The sequence below is a fragment of the Polyodon spathula genome, chromosome 4, assembly GCF_017654505.1.
Source record: "Polyodon spathula isolate WHYD16114869_AA chromosome 4, ASM1765450v1, whole genome shotgun sequence".
In the NCBI taxonomy this organism is placed as follows: domain Eukaryota; kingdom Metazoa; phylum Chordata; class Actinopteri; order Acipenseriformes; family Polyodontidae; genus Polyodon; species Polyodon spathula.
This window is the reverse complement of record NC_054537.1, coordinates 60,699,018-60,719,171: the sequence shown is the minus strand read 5'-3', so window position 1 is coordinate 60,719,171 and position 20,154 is coordinate 60,699,018. Positions and strand designations below refer to the sequence as shown.

Here is a 20,154-nt window from a genome sequence, read left to right as displayed (position 1 = left end):
GCAGCAGATGAGATAACAGTTCGACATAATGGGCTATTAAAAAGAAAAAAAACTGCATATGGAAAATTGATATAGTGCATGTTTTTAAATTTGTAAAGTCAGGAATCCCCTGCAGCCAGCTTTGTAGGCTATATTTGATTTAATCTCAGAAAACAAAATCACACATTCATGACACAATTCCAGAAGAATAATTACTCACTGTGTGTGGTTGTTTATGCTGTTAGTACAGATTTGAGCCTCGTCTCTTCCTGTCCAGCACTTCGGTATCAATCACAGTTTGACAAAATATCAGTGATATCCTGAAACAGAAGCACATCAAAGCTAGTAATTACAGGATAACAGGAAAGACTGATCAAAAAGAGAGCAATTGCTTATTATACCTTAACGAGTAAGAAGCTTCAAATGTCATTTTAATTGCAATTTTTACTATTTTATGGTGTTTGTAATCATTCTATATTTATATAGGCAGACAGATGGTCGGTGGGGCTGGCAGAATTGAAAGGTTACATTGTAAAATAACTAGAATGGAATGTAGGAGGCTGTTGTGTCCTGGAATTTAAGATTCTCCAGACAAGCTCAAAGCCAGGTAATATAGGAGCAACAGAACCCAGAACCACTCATAATGATAGTTAGCACCGTAAAACAGTAAGGGAAATTCAAATTACATTTGAAGTTTTTTAAACTTAATTTGTAGGAAAATGTAGGATTAATCATAATACAGTACCACAGAATGGTATATTTCATTACATATTATATGAGAAATCATTTGTTTCTCTCAATGGAAAACAAATAAAAACTGAATTAAAGACTTCTTTACTAAGGCACCTGTATTAACTTACATCCCAAAAAGTATAAGAATGCTTTGCAATAAATCATTTAATCTGGGTCTATATGATAACCCTATCAACTGGTGAGTTGCAAGTAATTTTAATAAACTCCCCAGTTTTCCAAAAAACATGTGCCTATCCAGTAATCAAGCCATTACAAACTTTGAAGTACAACGTCAACTAAATGCTTTTATTAAGAAAAAAAAAAACATCCCTTACATTTAACTTCAGATTCTAACCCAGATCTCAAAGTGAATATTTTGTGTTCTACAAGATTTATGAACACTGCAACACTACAGGCCTCCATATCTGCCGGAAATGTTGATACTTTCTGCTCCTAGTCGTACCCTGAGATCAGTAAAGGCTGGACTTCTGGTAGTTCCTAGAAGTCGGCAGAAATCACCAGGGCTAAGGGCCTTTAATAGTTATGTTTCATCCCTGCCTTTGGAACTCTATCCCAAATCATATCAGGTATGCTGGCGTAATTGAAACTTTAAAATCAATTTTAAAAACATATCTGGTTGAGTTATATATCTTATTTTTTAGCTGGATTGCTTGGCCGCTGGCTTTTATTTGTAATTGTTGGTTTTATTGTAAAGCTCCCTGGATGCTGTGCATGAAGAATACAGTTGGACTGTATTGTATTTTATTGATTATTTGAAGTTGCAAGGCCCTGCAGTGGTTAGCTAAATATTTAGCAAGTGTACTCTTTGGAAAGAAACCTGTTATAGTACATTTTACATCAAAGTATTTTCATTTTAAGCTATGATATCCACATTTGGTTAAAGTTCTTGGCTTCCATTCTTTACATGGAATACAAGATACATGTTTACCATACAATGTGTTTCTGCACCTTTGAGACCTATGTATCAAATTGCACAGCAGGTAAAATGTAATTTTTTTTTTTTTTTTTTTTAGCTATAACTGCTTTAACACTCATGTTCAGTATGCTTCTGCCTAGATCTATTAGAGGTGAATATAGCATCACTGACTCCCCCCTCATTAAGCTTGACCTTCATAGATGCCTGCTGGGGAGCAACGGTAATTCAGTTTCAGAAAAATACTTTTTTGACTGTATGATTGAAGGAAAGTTAGTACTAAGCCATACCCACTTACATTTATTTCACAAAAACAAACTGCATCCAAAGACTTGGTTCACTGCAATCAGTGTTTTACAAATAACTGAAAATAAATACCCCACTAAAAAAGGTTAAGATCTGAGCTCTGCTTTGGCAGATCCTTCAGTAACAGCCCCAGACAGACACTTGAGTGTCTCACAGTAATAATTATAATTTAGACACTAGGCTGTAGAGGTTATATAGGAGTTTATTTTCCTATTCATAGTGCGTTATTACCCATGTACACAGGTGAAGGTTCCACAGACACCACAAGTAACAGTCACTATGTTAAATTGCAAGTGCGTTCAAATTCCAAACAGCTATATCAAACATCAGTCTGGTGCTGTCTGTGAAAACGACTACATTTATACAACATCCCAGCATGCATTTCTTAAGACTCAATCGGCGGTAAAAAAAAAAAAAAACAAGCAAACAAACAAATGCATGACACCTCTAAATATACCATGCTGTGTTTCTTTAATTTAATCAGCAGGTGCATTTACCAACAACAAAAGGTTCAATCACTGATTTAACCCTAATAAAAAGTTAACCACGGTAAATTAAAAGAAAAAAACTAACAGAGAGAGTTGGTGAGATCAGCCAAGGAGAGTCAGAGAAAAGTGGAACTAAAGAAGGAAGAAAGAAACAGGTCAGAGACTGCATTTATTTCAATGTAGCATGCATCCAAAACTGGACTGAGTACTTCTTTTTATTTTATTATTTTGTCACAGTCTGAGTATCATTACGCTACTCAGCTGTAGCTGTACCACTGGCTGGTAAAGCAGCGTGCTTTTCCTGTCAAGTGTAGAACTTAATACTTAGCTTTTTGTTCAATGTGACATGGAAATTCAATTTAGTATTGACCTATATCCTGAACCACTAATTGCTATCAAAACTTTCGATGAGGGTGATATCAAAGGTATTTAGAATCAGCTCATCACCATTATCACATGCTATTTGACTGTTGCCTTTCCTGATGGACTGTTGTACCGGGGAGGACTGGGATGAAGTGTAAAATAACTTTTCCTACATCTGCCATGTTTTTGAGCATATTATATTCCTATAAATTTCAAACACATTTAGGACTACAGACCACCTAGTGGTAAGTTCATTACCATAATCAAAGCAGCTACATTTAGAATACTTTTAGTATCCTAATGACTCCAACCAGCCTGCCTACCTTCTCATGCAATCTACCTTGCGGGGAATGTGAGCTTGCTTAAGAAATTCCTGCTTCACTAGCTTTGGAAATGTCACTGTTGTCTGGTAGCAGCAGGCAGCTGACTAGAGTAAGGAGATGTGATGTTTGTACACCTGAGGCAGAATATGCGGAAAGCAGAAAAAGATAGCAGTTACCATATCAGGCACACAGCACACCTACTACTGTACTAAACCACCTCAGACAAGGAACAGAAAAAAAAAATAATACAAACCTTGCTCATTCAGAACTGTCAAGAGCCTGCTCTGGCACTGGGAAAATACAGCCAGGAGACACTGAACTCAAATTGAACCGCATAAGCAATATCAGTAGTAAGAGGACCACATTAAGGGGTAAAGCAAAACAATGTATATGCATCTAATTGGATACAAGCTACAAATTTGTGGAATCAATTCCCAAATCCTCCATATAGTCTGCATGTAAACCAGTTGCAAGCTAGAATAGGGTTAGGGTTTTGATCAGATTCAAGTGCACACATTTTTTTTTAATTTGGCATGTCAACTCTGTACATTCGTTTTGGGTCCATCACCCTTAAACCCAGGGAATGGGCAAGTCTCTATGCAAACTTATGTTGTTGATTGTTGCCGACAACAGGCAGGTATCAAGTTGCCAGCGCGGGTATAATAAACATTATAAACTGAGTAGATTACACACTGATTCTGCAAAATTAATGGGTGTAACAGAATATTTTAACATTTAGAGCTTTTACAAATAAAGATTCTGGTTTTAAATAGGCCAAGGAGAAATAAGAATATAGTTTGTTTGTTAAATACCACAACTAAAACCAGCAATGGTTTCTGTACATATGCCACTTTACTGTACTTTATTAGGACTGTATCTACCTGACTGGATTTGACGTCCCTGATGTGCAGCATGCTCTCCTGATATACCCTGAGCCATTACTTAAGTATTAACAAATATTGTTGTTTACTTAAGCATCTTTGTGGATGGCTAATTTCATGATGATAATCCAACCATCCACCATGCAAGAATAGTGCGCAAATGGCTTGAGGAGTATGATTGAGACTTCAGGCATCTCCCATGGCCACCACATACCCTGGATCTCATTCTAATTCAGCATAGTATGAACTTGAAGAATGCATTCGTCATTACGATCTTTTGCCTACCTCTGTGCACTAAGTGAATTAAGGGAATCCTACCAGCACCTTGTGGAGTCTTTGCCACATCATGTCAATGCTATGATCAGGGCAAACTGTGGCCCAACCCAATATTATGTACAGGTCATAACAAAGTGGCCAGGCAGTATATAATATATATATATATATATATATATATATATATATATATATATATATATATATATATATATATATATATATATACACACACACACACACACACACACACACACACACACACACACACACACACACACACATATATATATATATATATATATATATATATATATGCAAGTAAGTATGTATGTATGTACTGTATGTATGTATATATTTAAAGTAGTACTTTATAGATATGCTTTCAAAAGTGTCAGATTTGTATCACCATATTTCAAGATACAAAAGGGAGATAAGGTTATGAATACAATTTTTGGTGCAATGTTATTGTAAAAGGCATTGAAAGATCAGAATCCTCATTCCCACTGTATTTTTGCAAAGTGGGATTTTTTTTCTTCCGTTTAACAGTATTCAAGCAGGGAGCAGAGAAACATTAATAGGTGATTTTAATGTTCTAACCTTTAGAAACTGACAGCCCATTTTATTCCCACTTGTTTTTTCCTTTGCTTGTTCCTCAAGAATTTTAGTTTTTTGTACAGTGGTCTTACTTCTGCAGAAAGGAATAAATGGTTTTCGAGGTTTATTAATGTGATGTTTTATTTTTTGTTTATTTCAGTGACATTTATTCTCTGACTCCTCACTTCCAGGGAGGCCCTGAGGCAGGAAAGGGGCAGCTACATAGAACAAGAAACAAAAATGATGTAACAGAAAGTGTTGTATGCAGGGCCGGATTAACGCACAGGCAAACTGGTCACTGCCTAGGGCTCAAAGTCACGGGGGGACCCAAAATGAATATTTTTTAATTTTTTTAAACAGATATGGAATTGCGCGCAAACTGGAAGAACTTCACTTACTGACATTTCAACACAAAATCAAACTGGCAGACCCAGAATTTACTGTCTTGCTCACTGTCAAAAACCATATCCGATGAACAGTAAAGCAAGGAAAGCTCTCTGCCTTTGCTGTGCTGATGACTGAGAAAGAAGTAAGCCAAGTTAAACTGCCTTTGACTTAAAGATGCCAACTGTCCATTGAGGCCAGTCAGTAAAAAAAAGTCACAATTGAACACTAAAACGTGAATAACTAAAAAATGTCTGTGATTTTGAATCGAAATGTGATATATTTTGTATTGCTTGCGGCTTTCCCAATCAACTCAAATGACATATACCTACACCTTATGCGATGGCAGTGAAAAGTATTTAAAGAAGAATACAAATTAAAAATACTGTGCTGAAATTAGTTTACGTGTTCTTCAAACAAGTAGCCAAAACAAAGCCAGTTCAGGAGACACCGTCCAGCTTGCAATGCTTTTTTGTTATTGGAAATATGCTGGATAGCCCAGATGGAATTTAGTGACTGACTTAATTGATCTAAGACAGGATCTGGCAGCTGGTGAAAACTGGCACAAGATTGCTCTCTTGTCTACACCTAGTGGACAGTCACGTTTTCCTACACCTGCCAAGGTTGCCATTAATAAGTTGGCTTTGCCACACAGTACTGCAAGATTAGAACAAGGTTTTTGTTTTTTTGTTTTTCTCAGATGAACCTTGTAAAAACAGACATTAGAAATTAATTGTCTACAGACACTCTGAATGGAATTCTGACTATCAAAATGACAAGACTGGCAACCCTGATTTGACTACACGACAACATGCAGGTATGTTTGTTTATTTAATATATATTTTTGAGGACTATGGATGACCTACAGTTAGTGGACAAAAGTTTGAGCACCCTCCTATATATAAGTATATAATTGGGTAGCAATTAACATATGGTGTTCTTGACCATATTCAAGCGGTTTTATTTTTATTCAGTAAATCAGGAAAGGTGATTATCAGTCTCCACTATGGGATTTGACGTAGGCTTCAGGTTTTTCAGAATTTATTTTGAAATGCATTTAGCACCGCCATCAATTAAACTGTTTCTGGTAGATTCGGTTAGTCGTTCAGTTCAAAGCAGCGTGTGAAACTTTCGCCCTAATTAATAACTAGAATTCAGCATAATTTACTGTTTCTGATCAAAACCATGTATAATAACTTAAAAACGAAAATGATACACTTTGCAAATTGCTGGAGAGTGAGTTAAGCTAATCTATATATATATATATATATATATATATATATATATATATATATATATATATATATATATATATATATAAATCATATATTTGTTGTTATTCATATAAGAAGATAGGGGACCAGAAGTGTTTGCCTATGGCCCTGTGATGGGTTAATCTGGCCCTGCTTGTGTGATATAGATTCTGTAGGGTTAGATTAGAAAAGGTATCAATCAATAACAATTTGACAGTGCTATTTAATATAGAACATGTTGTGATCTGGTTAGATAAAGCTCTTATATAGTATAAGCGAATATCTGTCATACATTCTTTCATCCTTTTGATATGAAATAATTTTTTTTAGTTTCCTTAGAAATGTGTCATCTCTGCAGTAACTTGTGGGATTGTAGTCTTGGGCAAGGTGTAATTTTTGATTAAACTCGACAAAGAAATACATATCCCAGAGTTAGGTTTAACGAAAGATCACGTTTATGTCACGAATCAACTGCATTCTCTAGTTTTGCATGATATTTTCATTGTCAGTTTACGGCCTCAGTACAGCAGTAAAATGTCAGTACCCTGGAAGAGAGGAAGATTTGCTTCCGCTTGGCTTATAAAACACTCAGTGCGGGAATTGTCATTGATTTTTACTCAGTTGTAAAGATGACGGAAGGGCAGCTGTTCTTGTTTTGAAATCAAATTGGTGGGTTTTGATTTAGTTTACACCAGCTGACAAATACTTCTTAAAGGTAATTACTTGGCAAATATGAGTATCAGTACACCCCAACAAAATACCAAGTAGTCCATTTTTGGGGTGTTAATAAAGTTTAAATGATTAAATGTTATCCAACTAATAAATACAATTTGATAACATTGTTAATGATTTTAAAACCATGGTTAGCATACATTTTTAATATCACCAAGCAGACACGATAAAAGGATATTGCGATTTATCAAGCAAGTGGCAAAACAAACTGAGAACACAGCTTAATCAGCTGACTCCTCCCTAATCGCCTTCTGATTCAATGCAGGAAATACCGGTACATTTACCTTCGAATACATTATTTGGGAAAGGGTTACAGATGAGTACAATGAAAGGACATAAAACGTTTTTATCGATTCAAATTCAGACTTAAGTCTGACCCGAAAATGACATTTTCTGACCCGCACCCGAACCGCAAACCATACATTCCAACCGAACCCAGCCTAAGCTTTTTCAAAGCATGAAACTGAAAATATGTCTCTTGAACTGACTAGAATTGTATCCTCGTTCCCTCCTGCCCAATTGTAATTGCATTATTTCTCATTTGGTTATCTTGCAGGAAGTCAGCTCTTCATAAACGCTTATCTGTCTTTTGAAAAAGCTTTGTACTTTACGTCAAAAGACAGGACATGCACAGCACACACTGATGCTGTGGATAAATACCTATAGTAAACACTATTGATTTAATTCCTAATCCAGTCTTATGACTGCTACTATTGTCCTATTGAACTCGACGTGAACTGAGTCATTTTCAAGCAGTAAATACCATCATTAACAGCCTACTTGGTTCTTTACCAGGGAAAAATCTCCCCCATACAGTACACATGATATAAAAAAATAGGTCTACAAGCTTGGTACAGTGATTGTGATTAGGTTGAACTTGACTTGATCAGTCTAAGATCGCTTGAGATCTGGTGAGCTGATCCATTAATCAACACTACAAGGTAGCAAAAGGTTAGCTTTAGTACCTCAAGTTTTTTTTTTTTTTTTTTTTTTTTTTTAATTGTAGGCACATATTTTGTAATTATATTGCATACAAGACTGTTGCACATTATTTTGTAAATACTATGTAACATTAGTGTAATTACAGTTTATGGAGGGATATACTGGACAACATCAAAAGAAGGAAACTGGTCTACTATGGTCACATTACACGGAAGGAAGGAGACTGTTTGGAGAACAGATATTACAAGGTACAACACCTGGTTCACAAACACGAGGGAAACCAAGGACAACATGGATGGACAATATTAGAACATGGATGGACCTTACAACTGAAGAAGCGACGAGGAAAGCTCAAGACAGAGTTCATTGACGAAGATTTGTACATAAGGCCACCAACCCTCGGATTGAGGAAGGTTGAAGACAAGACAAGACAAATTAAAGACACATACTGCAAGTGTTATAAAGTTGTTTTTCTCATACCATACAGAACCACCAAACCAATACATCTTGCCAATGAACACCTTATATCTAACCTTAACATTAAAAGGTTGTTATTTTAAGTTGTAAAGTGATAAATAACATTGATGGATTGCAGGCAAGTAGTCAGAAAGACATTTCTATTAGTCAATATCCGTGGGAATTATTGTAATTTACTGCTGCGAATGTCCCCGATCAATAACAACATAACTGCCGTCAGAATGTGTGTAACTGTGATAGCAAGAAATCCTCTCCATCACCTTTCAGTCAAAATCTCATCTCAGCTTGAATATCTGTCTTCCAATATATTTTTAATGTACCTTCAATTGTAGAGTTACCACATTTTTAGCAAGTAGCTACAGATGCAAAGGTTTGATTCTAAAAATACCCTGTCCCCTTCCTTCTTCATTTGGATTACTGAAATATTGTAAGAAAAGCAACATATCAAACAACTGCAGTTAAAATGCATAGTGTGTTGCTAATTTGATGTACAGTACACTGCTTCACACAGTTGAGGGATGTAACAAATGCCCCAATTCTGTATTTAGACTCTACAGCCATTACAGTTCAAAGTAGGTATCAGGTGAGGTTTCAGATGATGGTTACATGCAAACATGTGACATTAGAGTCTATACTGGGAAACAGGGTCCCAATTGCCTGCTCTCTATACAACATGGCCACTAACTCAGCCGTGGCATTGATTATTCACACTTGAAATGAGTGCCAGTCATGCAATTCTTAGTTCAGATCTCAACCTAAAAGGCTTTTATTGGTGAGAAAGTGCAGTCGCTTCTTTGGTTTCATATGTAAGCCCATGCTCCTGTCTCCAAGTATAAACACTCCTAAAGCTGAGGTTACATTGCTCTTATGTGTTTAACAACCAATTATAATATGGATTTTCCATAACATTGAACAAACAAATAATGAATAAGTAACACAATATATCAATTTGTGACTGCACAATAAATCGATTTGATTTTCCTGATTAATGCAAAAGTTGTAATTATTAAATTACATTGGTTAATCATTGCAGCCCTGTACCCAAAACCGTTTGACACTAACAGTACTTAAAAGCCCTTACTTTGAAACCAGTGCAAGTGAGTAATAGCAGACACTGCAATTTATTTTCCCTAGCCTGTTTAGGACCAATATTTAATTTCCATGCAAATCAAAATTAGACAAGGACATTCAGCATAATTTAATTGCAATTTAATCTATTTCAACCTGAATATTCAAGCTAACTATCCTCAGAACACTACTGCAAAGAGGTATATTGTCATACAGGGAAGTCAATAAAAACATTTTTTTTCTTTTTAAATGTTTGTGCTCTTGAATTAGACTGCCTATAAGGGGTACCCAAATGGCTTATGGTGTGCTGGAAGAGAGATCTGTGCTGACTGTCTGATGCATACATGGTACTGCAGGAAGCTGTCAGCAGCCTCGTAAGATCCGACTGTCAGTCATGGCAATGACACGGAGAGGTGGGGAAGAGGGTGTGTTGGCTTTCCCTCTCTCTGAGTGGCTCAGAGGTGGGGGATTGCTGGGCTTATAAAATAATGCCCTGTTGTCCCCTCAGACCTGCCCCTTTAATACAAAAAACGAACCAGCTGAAGTGCTCCTGCTGGACTAAGCACAGCCGGAAAGGAACGAGAACAAAACAAAATAAAAAGAAAGAAAAGGGATTTTGTTTAGTAGCGGGAAAAACTTGGGCAGAGCCCTGGAAAGTATCTCCATAACAGGTTGGGGGAACTTGTGAGCGTAGGACGGAGATCCGGGCCATGCGGATAGCGACGGTCAGTGAGTGCAGCACTATTACTGGTGTTGATTACTAGTGTTTTATTTTCTCATTTTCTTTGTACCTTCTGTTTTGGATTAATATTTTGGTTTAGAAATATTATTTGGTTTAGAAATTATTATTTGATTATTATTTTGGTTTAGAAAATCCAATTTTCTGTCTCCCTTGTCAGCCTTCCACAGCCGGACATTAGCCTTCATTACAGCGTTGCAAAACAATACAAAAATCACAGCACAAACTCTTTCAACAAACAAAGGATTTTGCTTCCTTTTTATACATCAGGTTTCTCCCCAGTTAGCAACAGTTATGTAATTGGGGAATGGTCACACCTGTGTTCGCTGGCAGGGACAGATTTAACCCCTTCACTGCCAACCTTACATTCCCACACCCACACTATTTACAGCAGGAGGGCTTTCTCCCTGTCACAATTAAATTGTGTATTTTAGTCTTTGTCATATTCATGAGTGGCTTTATTTAACAGGTTTTCTTGAATGATCTTATATGAAGTGTAGGGTGCCAATATATTTGTCTACGACTGTATGCAAGCATACCAATCACAGCAGTACTTACATTGTTGTAACAGCCCAAGTTGACAGGATACAAAGACAAAAGTGGGTCAATTGAATTCTCTGTGCATCAATTTGACCTATTTTGTAAATAATAATCCCAAAACATGCCAATTTGAATAACTGGAGACTTTGTCAGAGGGACTTATAAAGTAATGGATCAGTTTCTTTTGGTTACAATGGCCTACTCAGATTTTAAAAGGAATTTTCCTTGGGACTTCATTTTATGTTTTACTGCAGTTTGGAAAACATCTTTTAAAAATACCTGATGAATTATTCTATCTGCTGTTGTACTGACAATGGTAAACAAGTACTCATGCTCTTGGACCAAAGTATATTGGTAGTGCACAAAGAAAATCATCTGAAATCGTTGTGCCAAACCCTGTGACACTGTATCAAAATGATTTATTAGCCACAGCAAGGTCAGTCTTCACTAGGTTCTCTTGACTGCCTGCCTAGATGCATTTCAGTACATTTGAAGCCCTAAATCAAAAAAAGAAATACTTGCATGTTGATTAGATTTAGTTATGCATTTTTCCTGAAGTAGAGTGCAAATGATGTACAGTCACTCATTGCAATGGCATTTCAGCCCACACTGTCCTTAGGTCATCATGGCACTTGCAAATCAAATCAGACACTGTGAGAGATGTAATTGATGAATATTAGTGCAGCATCTGTCTTGAAAGGGAAACCAACTGATAAGACAGTGGAAAACTAAGAAAAATCAGTTGCCAACACCGATATTCATTAGATCCAATATTTGTTACACGCTTGTTCTTTCTTCTGAAAATAATTCATTATTGGTACAGTGTTTCTGTTACAGTTGCTCTTTTACAATCTCTATTTTCTGTAGCTAGTTTATTTTTCTACTTTTTTTTTCACCGTGACAGGGCGAGGAGTCCTGTATATTATTGTTTATTTATTTTCAGAACGGGGTTTCCCCTCTGGCGCTGTGCAATTTATTGTTTTGTATTTGTGTGTATTATGATTTATTTATGTATTGTATTTATGACGGCATAGACGCGTTGTTTTGTTATTGTTTTGGTAGTGTGTTGCAGCGTGGATGGGAAGCCCGATCCACTAATTAATAAACTTGTGCAGATTGTGGCCAAGGGGTGATAGAATAATTACTATTTAAACACCTCGGCCATGGTATAGAAAAGCTGCTACGCTCTCCGTTCCTAGTGGGTGTGTATAGAGGAGAGTACGGGAGAGAGAGAGGCAAGTAAAAAAAAATCTAAACTAAAAAACTAAGGAACAGTGAAGGCACTTGCCTTATTTCTGATTATTTTGTTTAAATCTTTTATTTCACTCTGTGAGCAAGTGTTTTGTTTTTGTTTAAACATTTAATTTTTTTCTGTGTTTGAAATAAACCAGCAGCTAGAAGGGGAGGAGTCCCTGCTGGCTTTGCCGCCATAAGGGAAGGAGCCCCTGCCGCCCTCGCCAGGAGCAGAGCAGAGGGAGCTGCCTCTGCATCCACCACCATCATCACCTGGAGCAGAGCAGCAGGTGCTGCCTCTGTCTCCACCCCCGCCAGAGGAAGAGCAGCAGGAGCTGCCTCTCCCTTCACTATCGGAGGGACCAGGGCAGGATGCTGCCGGACCTCAGCAGCCGCTGCATAGGTTGCTGAGGGGAGCACGGGGGGAAAACTGCCGGGGTCGCAGCGGCTGTAGAGAGGGCAATACCCAGTACCACAGCTAGTCCTGGCACCCCTCTTGCAGTCTCCTCCCGAGGGTCTGCTGCTGCCGTCGCCTCCCAAGGGTCCGGTGCTGCCATCACCACCGCCCATGGATACCTGCCGTGCACCGCCCAAAGTTGCCTACCTTTGCGCCACCCAGGGGTGCCTGCCTTGCACCGCCCAGGTATGCCACGCCCACTCCACTCAGGGATGCCATGTCTGGATTGCCTGGGGTTGCCTGCTGCTCCGCATCGCCTGGAGTTGCCTGCTGCTCCGCATCACCTGGGGCTGCCTGTGTCTCCTTTTTTTCCCCTGGGGTTGCCGAGGGTCCCGCTTTACCTGGAGTTGCCGAAGGTCCCACTTCACCTGGGGTTGCCGAGGGTCCCGCTTCACCTGGGGGTGCTGGAGGTCCTGCATCCCCTGGGGTTACCTGTTTCTTCTTTGCTTCTCCTAGGGTTGCTGAGGGCTCTGTTTTGCCTGGGGTCGCTGCCTGCTCTGCTTTGCCTGGGAACGTCACCAGATCCAGGGGTTGCTGCCTGGAAATACTGTGGCTGGAGCCCCATAGAAGGGAGCTGCCGACCACAAAGAAGTGGCGGGAAGTCAGGAGACAAGCTTCCCCCATCGCACTTTTGCGGCAGGAGAAACGGTCGCTGAAGCCCCAGAAGAGGGAGCTGCCAACCATGAAGGAGTGGAGGGTGAAGGACCTCCCACCATGGCCACCACCATCGACACCTTGCTTCCCCTCTTCCGGGACTTTGAGACTGAGGGGGGAGTTGGCCGTTGGGGCCATGTGCGCTTTGCACAAGGGGGGGGGGGGGGGGGGGGGGGGGGACAGGGCGAGGAGTACTGTATATTATTCTTTATTTAATTTTAGAATGGGGTTTCCCCTCCGCCGTTGTGCAATTTATTGTTTTGTATTTGTGTGTATTATGATTTATTTATGTATTGTATTTATGACGGTGTAGCCACGTTGTTTTGTTATTGTTTTGTTTTTGTAGGGTGTTGCAATGTGGATGGGAAACCCCATTAACTAATTAATAAACTTGTGCAGACGGTGGCTGCGGGGTAATAGAATAATTACTAACTAGTTAAACCCCTCGGTCACGGTATAAAAAGCCTGCTATGCTCTCAGTTCCTGGTGGGTGTGTACAGAGGAGAGTACGGGAGAGCGAGAGGTGAGTACAAAAAAATTACAAAAATAAACTAAGGAACCGTGAACGCACTTGCCCAGCCTGACCTTGGGTTTTGTTATTGTTTGTGGTCGTGATTATTTTGTTTAAATCTTTTATTTTGCTCTGTGAACAAGTGTTTTGTTTTTGTTCACATTCAAGACTTTTTTTTTTTCAATTTCACCACGTAGAGTGCAACAGACAGACAGGAAGATGGATTTTGAATGAGGACTCTAAAACTATACTGGGGACTATTTGGCCTTTTTTTCTCTCTTCCTTTTCTTGTCTTTACGTTTGACAGCTGGGAAATGTGATGTTCATTCCGCTTGCCCTGCCACTGCAATTGGATTTGTAACCTACAGTAACAGCCCAGCTGTCAGATTTTCAACATGCTGCATTTTAGTTTAATAAAAACCAAATAGCAACATGCCTTGTTGGAAATTCCATCAACAACCCCAGAAAATGGCTAAGTGAATACATTAAGTCACCCTTATGAGTGGATGCATGGATTGGTTTCAATGTGGAAGATTTAGCGATCTTGGATCTGCAAACAGCTGTGAAAAAAATGATGGGAGTGTGGTTACTTATAACTAACTCATCTTGTTACATTTATTATTATTAATTCTCTCTTCTGTCGGGCAAATATGACCAAGACATGTACTTTTATTTAGTACTCAACTTTATTAAGTTGAAGCCTGTAAAAAAAAAAGAAAAAAAAACATCCTCCAACAATAAAAGCCCAATAATACACAGTAGTGTACGTCTGTCTTTGTATGCCCCATATCAGCAAATTCAATGGGAAGCAGCAGCTTTGTTTAGTATCCAGAGCCTTCAACATAGCCAAGAACTGCAATTCTACAGCCCGTTGGCTAACTTATCATTTCATGGAACATATGAAAGAGCTACAAAGAATAAGACCTGGGACTTGAAATAGGAATGATGTGCTTGTGACTTTAGGAAGAGGACATGCTTTCCGCTTGGCTTGCAGAGAGCCGCCCTCATGGAGGTGAGACCGAACTGATTGGCCTCCAAGGCTGGGAAGCAAGCATTACTTCCCCCAAGGGGAAAATGAAGAGTAGAATTGAGGATACATTTCAAAAGACTAAAAGTTGCCCTGACTAACAAGGAATGCCTACGCTTCGAGAGATTGGCAAAGCCAACCTCTGAGACAGAAATTCTGAATGAGAGAAGGAAATGAACATGCAAATGGACCAGAGAGGAGCACTGGCATAGATGAAAACAAGTTGTTAGTAAAGAATACAAGGTTTCCCCCTGGTTCAGGGAGAGCATTTATCCTGACTCCAAGGGGAACAAGTGTTAGAAAATGGAGATTTGAGAACAGTGCAGGGTTGCCTCCTGGCTCATGGAGATACTACCCTCTCAGACGTGAGACCAAACCTATCGGTCTCCAAGGCTGGGAGCATATATGCTGCCCCCAGAGGGAACGTGGAATGATAGAGAGCCTGATAAGATAGATTTGACCTGGGGTCCCCTCGACCTCTCGGAGGTCGAGGCCAGATCGGCTGGGCCTAAGGTTGAGAAGTGAAGTCACTTGCCCCCAGAGGGAGACCATTGCAGAGGTGGCGATATGTTTTGGAGGGGGAGAAGAGGAAGGTGGAATACGAGAACGAGTGTTCGACCCAGGGCTAAAATAAGGAGGTTAATTAATAGACTATTTGGTTAACTTGGGAGAATGTTAGGTTATTATCATAACCGTGGTTCCCTGAAATAGAAATTTATCTATTACCTCATGGGTATTTAACCTTTAATACCATCTAACCTGAATAGATATATCAAAGCTACACACAGTGCCTGTGACGCTGACACAAACATTATCATATTTCCTTCAGCCTGCTGCAATCTTAGACGCAGTGACCTTGAAGGTCAATGGTTACATTTCTATTTCAGGCAACCAGGGTTATGATAATAACCTAACATTCCCTGTCAAGTACGAAATGTGACCATTGCCTTATGGGTATGAATACCAAAGCTGTCGCAAGGCAGTATTGCAAACCAGCTGGAATGCTATAAGGCTTGGCCAAGGCCACCTTGCACATTACCATGAGGAACCCTAGTATAAGTAGATAGGGCTGAAAAAAGAGGAAACTCACCTCTATGTTCATGCAGTAAGGGTCAAGCTCGAGGCTGCCCTTAACACTCTCATTCCAAAACCAGGGTTTTGTGGATCCACAACATTCAGCTGACAGAACCGCATAATAGTATGGGGAGTAGACCACACTGCTGCATTGCAAAAGTCCCTGACAGATGCACCCTGGAACAAAGCCCATGAAGTTACCATGCCCCAGGTAGAATGGGCAGTGAGCTTTTCTGCAGAGGGCAAGTTGGCTCGGTCATATGCAGTCTTGATTGTGTCTGTAATCCATTTTGACAGCCTCTGTTTAGATAGGGTTTTCCGGTGGGACTTAGCCTCATAACAGATAAAAAAAAAACTGTTCCAACTGCCTCCAACTTTGAGTTCTGTCCTCACAATACGCTAATGCCCGCACTGGGCAAAGTGTATGGAGCTGTCGCTCTCTATCTATTACTAGCGGGTCCCTGTCTCCTGTCATGGAGAACCAGAGTGGACAATGGGCCGATTCTTAGGAGGCAAAAAGTGTGCCTCCACGTGTCCACGTGTGCTCTCCTGAATCGCTGCCAAATGAGGCTCACCAGATCTGGGTGAAGCCTCCATTCTGGGGCTATAGGGACTCCCCTTGAAAGGAGGTCTGCTGCCCGATTCCTCACCCCTGGCAGATGCACTGCTCTCAGTGAAAGGGGGTAATGGTGCATCCAAAGCAACAGCTTGTGGGCCACCCGATGGACACATGGGGACCTGAGGCTGCCCTGGTGGTTTATGTAAGCCTCCGAACGAGCACTTGTCTCCCCTGAACCTCCTGTAAAAAATTTTGCAAGGCTAGAAACACTGCCTGCATTTCCAAAATATTTATATGGAGACCCTGCCACGAGGGTTTCCATACTCCTTGCAATCCCCTGCTGTTCCACACAGCACCCCAGCCGAGGCTGGATGCATCAGTGAGCAATGCACAGTACACATGGTCAATACACATTTCATACTTAATAGGGAAGCCCCTGCACCTGCTCCCTAAGCAACACCAAATGGTTACAAGAGACATGCATATTTATTGTGATGGAGTAGATACGGGTTACATCCAAAGTCCAAACCTAAGATAAGCCAAGCTCACGCAACAGTGGTTGAAGCTCATCTAAGTGTTTTTGATAAATGAGTGATTATTTTAAAGCCTTTAAAAAAAAAAAAAAAAGATTCTCTGTGCTTGCACCTTTAATCCATGTCTGGACTCTTTATACTGACTGGATTAACATCAAACCAGCCTGCTCATCGTAACACAATGCTATTTAATAGCCAATCATGCTCTGTGAACATGTTTTGCTGTTTTGTGTCCTACACTGCCCCCTTCTGTGCAGTGGTATTATAATCAGGGAAGTCCAACACATTTTTCACAGGCAGACAGTATCCCAACATCAGGCAGCAGCAAGATAGTGTTTTGACTGCATTTTTGCCCCCTGGCTGCTAGAACATTCCTGTGAGTGCGCCTTTGATTTAATTTAGATACATAGAAAACAAGGAGGGGGAGATAAGCATTATCTGACAAGGATGTAAGATCTGACAAAGAAAAATTACCAGTCATCATAGATGATAGCTGGCTTTTACATCCTATAAGAAAAATACATGCTTTTCTCCCTACTGGATAGTATGATCCCTGAAGGAAGAGTGTGGTATATGTATTAATATACTGCATTTTGACTAAAATATGTACTCGCCATAACACAGAACTTTTAAGTAATTAATATTGGCAAGTTTCCCTCAATATGTTATTCATGTGTGTACACCAAAGTGATATTTTTTTCCTGCAGAATCAACTACAATTACATACAGAAACAGGGCTCATAAAATAAGTGCAGACCCTGGGAATTGTAACAGTTAAACACAGATAGTTCTTATTTGTTGTTTTCAGATTATTGTTCCCCAAGTTAATGGCTTGGACCTCTTTATTAATTGAAGGCACAAATAATAAACCATTGAAACTACTGATGTGTTTGTATCTTTTTATTATACTTGATTCACTTAAAAAATAATAGATCATCATTTGCAAACTCTTATGACATCCCTAGTGAAAAAAAAAAAAGAATTCACAGCCACTTTAGCACTGAATCGCTTTGTTGCAATTACAATTATATATATATATATATATATATATATATATATATATATATATATATATATATATATATATATATATATATATATAATATATATAGTGACTTACGTATTGGTGGATTGAACCACCTTTCACGGTGGAAAGTACCTAATGTTACAACCAGTTTTGGTAAAAAATAATGACATACTGTATATATATATATTATTATATATATATATATATATATATATATATATATATATATATATATATATATATATATAACATTTTTTAAATCATTTTTTTAAACAAAAGCCAATCCCTATTACTAGTTGATCATGTTGTTCTTTTTTTAATACGTTTATTGCATCTCGTTATTCTGTTGATCCCAATGCAGAACTTTTTTTTTTTGTTCATTGGGTGCTATTTTTACCCAGTAGTGAAATGGTTTTACCTTGCAGGCTGCATGAAGCAGCATTGCAATAGAATTCATACAAATGCTCAAATGTTCTCTGAAGCTGTGTCTCTGCTATTACAGTAGACACAGTAATTAATTGCATATTAATTTGGAGATAGACAAGGCTGGCCAAATCAATGTAAATGGTAGCTAAACAGTTATTGAAAAAACAATAAAAAGAGTGATATAGAAATATGGCATAACATTAAAGGTATTTTCTAAGTTCAACTTCTCAGAAATTGTGAGATTTGTGATGGCCTGTGCATTCTTTTGAAATGTTTTGTTAAGCATATGTGCTGGGAGAAAAAAAAAAAAAAAAAACTTCACTGCCTTAAATGGCTTGCACCAGTATGCTGTAACAATGACAGAAATGTCCCCCAGCCTTAGATGCTGCTGTATAACTACCAGAGTCGAGGTGGAAAACAAGTTTCAACAAAGTACTATGTATTCCGAAAGATTTTCCTATTAAGTGTAAATGTTAAATAGAATGTCTATCAATGTTGATATAAAAACTAACAGGCACATTGAAATCAGAAAGGTAAAGGTCATTTTAACAATGCAAGGATGTAATTACAGCCTATTATTCAAGGCAGAACAGCTTTAATATCTCACTTAACTCATATTGCTTAAAGACAAGACCAATGGCACACAGATGCAGCAATTAAGACTCTTATGAGGTTAGTGGATAGTCCCCTCTTATTCTGTTTTATAACTATAAGGCTATACTGTATGTATTTCACAAAAAAAAAACCCTCCACTCTCTCCTAGTAACAGCTATCCAAAACACAACAACAGTGGCACAGGATCACATTGAAACATATTTATAATGATGCTTGTTACTATAATAATGACATGTACAACATAATTGAAATCAATTAGTATACATATATTCCACTTTAAAAAAACAATAAACTAGACTATTTAATACATCATTGAAACTTAGGCTCATCAAGATTCAGAGCCACTTTTGAAACATAACAGTAACCAAACTGATAAGCAAAATAAAGACGCAGCAATTAACACATCGGAATCAAATTCAACACTTGTCAGTGGCTAAACGTATTCAGATGATGAAGGTGATTTGTTTATGTACTGTTGATGAAATGTTCAAGGATGGGATGAAAAACAGAAAGTGGAACCCAAATAACACAAATGAAATACGTGTAAGAGAATATTTACATTTGTAAATCCTTGTAGTTCTACCTTCATGCAACCTTTGCTCATCAGAAAAAGTATACAAACCTAAACCAAGCGATCAATCAACATATCTTTTTAGCAAAATGTTATTCCTTCTAGTATTTAAAAGTATAAAGTGAGTGATTAAGAAAAAAAGTAATAAAGTAAAAAGAAATAAAACCATTAAAAAACAAAACATCACAATATATTGAAAGATCTTCATTTCCTTTCACCTATATCCTATTATAGCAGTATCATTCACTGCAAATGACAACTCTCAGTTTTCAAAGTAAACTACATTCGTATTGTTAGTTTTTGACTAAAGGTTGGTATCTTCAGTCCTCTGATGTATCTTTCCATTAAATTAAAACCCAGTCTGGAAGGTTTGTCAGGCCAGATCTCTGAGTCAACCTACTGTAAATAAACATCATTCATTCATTCATTCTCTCTCTCTCTCTCTCTCTCTCTCTC

The 20,154-nt window shown here is 38.5% G+C and overlaps 1 protein-coding gene and 1 pseudogene across 8 annotated transcripts in view; both read right to left on the bottom strand.

The window, feature by feature from the left end:
* The window catches only part of LOC121313959, a 36,871-nt pseudogene extending 23,751 nt beyond the window's left edge, over positions 1-13,120 (bottom strand).
* Positions 1-20,154, bottom strand: part of LOC121314700 (poly(rC)-binding protein 3-like) — a 403,285-nt gene that overhangs the window by 143,321 nt on the left and 239,810 nt on the right. For all 8 annotated transcript variants that reach the window (XM_041248235.1, XM_041248236.1, XM_041248237.1 and 5 more), the window contains one exon: positions 200-299. The gene's annotated coding sequence lies outside the window, so the exon portion shown is untranslated. The remainder of the gene's footprint in view (positions 1-199; positions 300-20,154) is intronic.